This window comes from Amblyomma mixtum, chromosome 5 (assembly GCF_055824585.1).
Source record: "Amblyomma mixtum isolate Tamu chromosome 5, ASM5582458v1, whole genome shotgun sequence".
In the NCBI taxonomy this organism is placed as follows: Eukaryota; Metazoa; Arthropoda; class Arachnida; order Ixodida; family Ixodidae; genus Amblyomma; species Amblyomma mixtum.
In genome coordinates, this window is record NC_143016.1 from 22383027 (window position 1) to 22389560 (window position 6534).

Genomic DNA, 6534 nt, shown 5'->3' on the forward strand with positions numbered 1-6534 from the left:
CAAGTAGTACGTTTTCAGCTCTACACACTACCTTTTTAATCCCCAACTCAAAGACGCTGGCGCAGCAACGATATTGGGGGCGCAGTTTTTCATGTCTGCGCGATGCATGAGGTGACACTTCACTACCTGGCCGCCGCGGTGGCTCAGCGGTTATGGTGCTCGGCTGCTGACCCGAAAGACGCGGGTTCGATCCCGGCCGCGGCGGCTGGAATTTCTTTGGAGGAGAAATTCTAGAGGCCCGTGTACTGTGCGATATCAGTGCACGTTAAAGAACCCCAGGTGGTCGAAATTTCCGGAGCCCGGTGGTCGAAATTTCCAGGTGGTCGAAATTTCCGGAGCTACGGCGTCTCTCATAGCCTCAGTATCTTTGGGACGTTAAACCCCATAAACCAAACCAACTTCACTACCATCTTCAATAGCAAGCTGTGTCACACTGTTGGCGCTGGCGGGTTGAAAATACAGAAAACTTGACACCTTTAGCCAAGTTTGCTCCTCTAAAAAAAACTCATGAGACAATGAACAGGCTGAAATCGCGCCGTTGCCAGATGCCATATTTCTGTTTAATCGTCTGCTGCGGTGGTGGGCGATCCAGACTATATGCCTGTTCTATGTATATTGCATATAATATAACCCCGATTATATGTATATTGACATAAAATCCCGGTTATATGTATTTCAGCACAAAGGCCTCGGGCACTGATCTCAAAATAGCTCTGTCCTGAGCCATCCATGGACACGCTGTCCCCGAAAATTTCCCAATCTCATCTCCTCTCCTGACACTTCACCGTCCACTTCTATGTCTTCCTTCTCTTATAATACGTTTCGCACCCTAACTGTTGACCGCTTCCCTGATTACAAGTCCAGCACCTGTCAAATTCTTTTCTTGGCTCCACGTGGGTTACCACTAACTTTTGTTTATTCCATAACGCACACCACTCTATATCTGTCTCTTGGCCACCGGCCTAAGTAATACTATTATTAGTAAAAGGTAATTTGCTCCAAAAGCACGTGCTGGTTTACTCTACGTAAGCCACACGCGTGTTTTAAGTTCCTTCGGCATTCGGGGACCATTTCGCGTCGGGCTGGTTAGTGCCAGTGCAAGGTAAGAAAATTGCGCGGAAGCAGAAAGTGAGAGTAGATAGACAGAACACGAGCCCTCGGTTAAGCTGCACAGACATTGACACGCCTTCATGAAGTTCGTTTTTGTGCTGTGAATGTCGCCCACGCGCCTACTTATTTTCGGTGCTGAATATGCAATTATCCGTACGCCGCTTTGAATACTTCCCTGCGTGGGCGCTCCATTCATCCGGCAGGAGACCTCTTCCTTTTCAAGCTGACGCAAAATAAACAGCATTTGTTTTTCAATGCAGTTCTGTGAAAGTTGACGCTGAATTTTATTCTGAACAGTGTATGATAGTGCTATTTTGCGCTGATGTCTAATGTTTACTGAGAAAGAATGACAGAAAAAGTTGACAAAGTTCACTTAACAGTTAGAGAGAAGGAAGTGATTCTGTCTACGTCAATGTCATAACGTTTAGCTTGTGTATTTGCCACCACGAGATCACAAAATCCAAATAACTGAAAACAGGCCCAACGGCTGCTTACTTTTTTCTTTGTAGTTTAAGACAGCCAGCTCTGAGTGAGTTGCTCAAAATAGTTGCTTAGAGTTTTTGATATCCGCCGCTTAGCTATGACAAGGCCATGGTGATAGTACGTATTCACTTTTACGGTAGAAGTAAGAAACAAGAGGCTGAACAGTGTCCGAAAAGCAATTTTACGAGATTTTATAAGGCGCTCTTTTCGTTTTCCCAAACATGCCCTGTACAGCATCCACAGGCAAAGAATGCTGCAGAATACTCGCCTTGAGCAAGCCTTCTATATTTTTACCTCGGGCAGGTTTGCATTCATGTCACGCGCCGCGATGAAATCTGAGTTAGTCGACGGACAGAATTCCTTAATGGCCTTTTGAGAGGAAGGCCCGAGCGTCCGGTTGCAAGTAAGAGTTCCATATCGTTTTACAAACAAAACTCCCTGGAGTAGGAGAAAAACCCACGGCCTGCATGTTTTTCAAAATATTTCGCCCGACCTTTGGCGTTATGCCGTTCGAACGCCTTTGCTTAAATGCAAGGTCACCGCTCAAAGAAAACACGCGTCACTCGGGGCAAGGAGTACTTCCGGGTCCGCTTCCTCCCGGAGGTGCATTTGCCTCAAGATTCACGGAAGCAGCGGCTGTGCTTGGTTCACGAACGGCTCGGCTGCTGTCACGTCTTTCGACAAACTTCCGGCGACGCGCTGCTCCTTACGAAACGGCCGAAACCGGAAGCTCTTCTCTCAGCGCGTGCAAGCGCAGTTCCGGGGCTGTACGCGTGCTTCAAAAGTGCACGCTCGCTCAGGAAACGCCTGAGTGAGAGGGTTAGAGTGCAGCGAGACGCGTTACCCGAAGGTGTGTTGACAGCATGTTGAAGAGAGTCTTGTTTCTTATTGTTTAGCGCTAACATCCATCATGCTCAGAGTTCCTCGAAATGTTAGCCACGCGCGCCGCCTGGCAAGGTTTAAGCAGTGCACGCTTGCCTTTGACGGCTCGTGAAGTGACCTGTGCACTCTAAGCCTAATGCGAAGGGCTAATAAAATCAAAGTTCAGTACTCAGGAAGGACACGTGTACATATTATTCAGTTTGCAAGAAAATAAAAATATAATGAAGAGCACGAAATCATAAGAACGCTGGCGTATATAGTACTGAAGAATTGACAATATTATTCTAACGACAGCTGAATCATGGAGGAATTAGAAAGTTTGCTTGCTTTTGGAGGCAGTAATAGGTGATCGCAGAGTGCATTACGCATTGCGCATGCGTACATCGCGAAGGTGGTCATTGCATATGCGCAGAGCACCCATGCTTGTCTCTCCTTGCGGCGCCAGTGGGCAGATTTCAAATTGGAATGCCATTTTCACTCGTAATTATGCGAAGTTCTTATTCTTAAAAAGAAAAAAAAAAATACAGGTAGCACAGAGTTCGAACCTATTCATGTTTTCTATGTTCCCGTTTTCGGGTCTAACGCTGTCTCGTTTCGAAAGCATGGGAAGAAGGTAGTCCTACAAATGGCAGGAGTCAGCAGAAAAATCGAGTGGGTTCTAGAGACAGCAAAAAGAACATAAGGACTGCTGCCATTTGCACACAAGACATCGTCTTTTTTCCACCTTGAAACGAAAAAGTCATTACTGAACTAACACGTTAGGAGACAGCTCTCAATGGCGGTTCTGCCATTTACCGCACCGAGGCGCCGTCTTCCTTGCTCTTATTTATTTCCTGCCACTCTGCAAAGTACGCCAGTGATCCACAAATCTCTGCTCTGAGACGGACGACGAGCGGGTGCTTAAAAGAACAATAATAACAAGCGTGGAAAGAAAAAAAAAGAAGAGACAAGTGAAGAGAGGAAAAGAAGGAAGAGGCGAGACAGCCTACACATCTTTGCGCAAGAATCATTTTCGCCAAGCCCATTCTACGGGCTTTTCTCATCACGCGACGGCGGCAGCGGCGGCGACGACGCAGCGCCGGGGCTGCCTTGGCGGCAGAGGTGGCAGCGAGCCCAGGGGCTCCCCAAAGGCTGTCTCCCTCACTCGCGCAAGCCGCGGGCTCTCGCGCGCAGAGTGAAATTCCGAGAGCCGACTCGTAATTTGTGGTGTTGTACGTCAGCCGACGGCGAAGGCGGACAGCTTTCTTCGAGAATGCTTTTCGGCCAATGGCCATCGTCGGAATAACTTAACAGTGCCCAAAGGCACCCTTCGACACGGGTATTGCGACACTACATCACGCCCAAGACAGCTCTCCTCTTCCTGGACCCACTCGGTGGGGCTGCGTGGGTTAAAAACAAAAGCTGATCCCTTCCCCCTTCTCTATCTCTCCATCCCCCTTTTTTTACACCATCCTGTCTTCCTCCTTCCTCTCTCTCCTCTGCTGCTTGTCTCAGTTCATATCCTACCGGAACGCACGAGCGAACAGAGGCGCACCGAAGGAGAAAATTAAAAACAGAACGGTAAGTGAGCTTTATTGCCTCCTTAAAACTTTCATTAACGCTCTTTCGCTGCTACTCGCTATCTCCCTTAAAGCTACGGCAGCGTACGACAGCGGTCTAAAAGCTCTGCGCTGAAAACAAATAATGTTTCTAGAACGGCTGAATGAAATAAGACGTGGGGGAATGATCGTGTTTTCTCTCTTTTTTTTCTCGCGCCCTTTCTCTCTCAATCGTGGCTAGAAGTGTCACTGACATAAACGGTAAAGTTGATAGAAAGGACCCTGGAGCTTAGTACATGGCCATGCGTTCAGTGAAACGCATGATGGTAAGCGGGTGGACGGGTACCGGCTCTTGCAAAAGAAGAGAAAAATGCGAAACGTAAGCATAGTGCATAGCAATCCCTCGTTAAAACGTGACGAGAGAAATAAAAAAATGGAAAGAATTGCGCAATGTACAGTGCGCTATAAAAAGCAAACACTACAGCTCGGTTACCCAAGATTTCTTCTAGAAGTTAAGTGAAAAAGTATGGCGCGATTCTCGCTTTTTTGAGACTTGTCCTGCAAGCTCCTGGCGGACGGAGCGGCGAAGGAGCATTCCCCGTGCAACTTCGATCATTTGTTTCTGGAACTTCTTCGAGTTTTGTATGGTGGCTGGCGCGTGCTGGAAAGTCCTATAAAAATTGGCAGTGGTTTAGCTCTGGTTAAACCTGGAGGATTGCCAAAGCAACGAGGAGAGAGAGAGAGGCGATGGAGAGCGCGTGGCAGCGGCGGCGGCCCCCGTTTCCTCACACATTTGCGCCTCTACTGCGCATGCGCAAATGGCGAGTGCGGCGGCGGCACCTCTGTGTCACCCGCGCATCGACGGCGGCGGCGCGCCAGCTGTGCGCCGTGTGACGTTAATGATCCTCGCGCATGCGCAGTATGGCCTTTCGTCAGCTCCGCGAAATGGCTCGGCGACTCGCGTAGTGTTGCTTTCGCAACTAAAATCACTCGGGCAGTGAGAGCTACGAATGTACTCGTAGAATGTACTCGGTAGCACTAAATGACTAATTAGTGCTACCTGAGCCCTAAATTTAGACGAAAATTCGAGTAAGTTAACAGGCGTGAGAAATACAGAAAACTGTACCATCCGTTTTTACGATAAGTGATAAGGGGCACCACTGCCCTTCTGCCAAAGTTAGTGGTCCTATCTGGTTACGTCACTTCCCTTCAACCAATGGGAATGCTCCTGTTTGGTGACGTCAAATCTATCCGTCCAATGGTAATATGCTTGCTCTGGTGACGTTACTTTTCTCCGGCCAGTGGGCAATTTTGATGACTGGTGACGCATTGTGGCATCATGTGGCTACTAATGCTATCATATTACAGTCCTAGAGGTTGTCCACTGCACACTGCTTTTTATTGGCGAAATGAGGTGTAGGAAGCGCTTTTTTTTATTAGAAAGTGTGATTATTAGGCAGGTAATACTGTCACGTGGGGGTAACGGCAATATAGGATAGTAAGTAAACAGCTGAAGGTTCTCAAAATGAACTGTTTATTGGGCGATTCTGCGCCCTAAATTAACTAAACTCGGCGGCTGAATAGCAGCAAGTGCTTGCTGACTGTCCGTCCGGCGCCAGGCTGCCGACCTCCTCGCCAATTAGAACCATCGTGCGGCATAGGTTAGGCCACGCTCGCTCCCGCACGCGGCTTAAAACACTGACACGCAAACATTACTAATACACTTTGCAGGTTACTCCAAATGAGGATGATAAAGATAAAGTGACCCATGTTCATAAAAACTCACATGCGCAGGTACATATACACCGATCGGATTCTCCCATGGTGATGATGGTAGGAAAATTTTATTCAGTAGAGAACTTGGCTGGGAGGAGCCCTTAGTCCAGGGCTCCAGCGCTCTTAGCTGTTTGCTGGGCCGGCTGAATGAGCTTTGTTTAGTCCTTTAGGCTTGAGCTGAAAAACACGGGATCTCACTGCTTAGGTTGGGGGGTTCGAGATTTTCCGAGCAGCCTGAATGCTCTGGCAAACCCGTGTACTGTGATACAGCGTGGCATACAATTGCATACAAGTGCATACAAGAGCATACAACTGCTCTGTTCATGAGAAATGTTACAAGGATCTTCTTGGGACACGCAGCACTGAGGTCGCGTTACCGCCGGGACCAAGTACATTAGCCAGGTCGATATTACGATGTATAGCCCCTAGTTAAGTTTTAAGTGTTCTTCGTGACGATGAAAAACGATTGCGTTTTCTAAATCAAACAGTCAAGGTGTTCACGAACCAAGCATTCTGAACCCATTGACAATCATGATCGTCATATTATAAAGAGGATTCATTGTCCTGACTAAGGGTCAAGTGGAATTCGCAGTAATGACCGATGCGGCAACGGGGCGTATTGTCGATTCGCATCGCGCCACAGAGTACGCTGGGAGCGGCTGGCAACGGCAGTCTCAGGTCTATTCCCATCGCTTCGAGAGAAGGAAATCGGGATGACTTCGGGTAAGCCACTGTGAGAGACTCC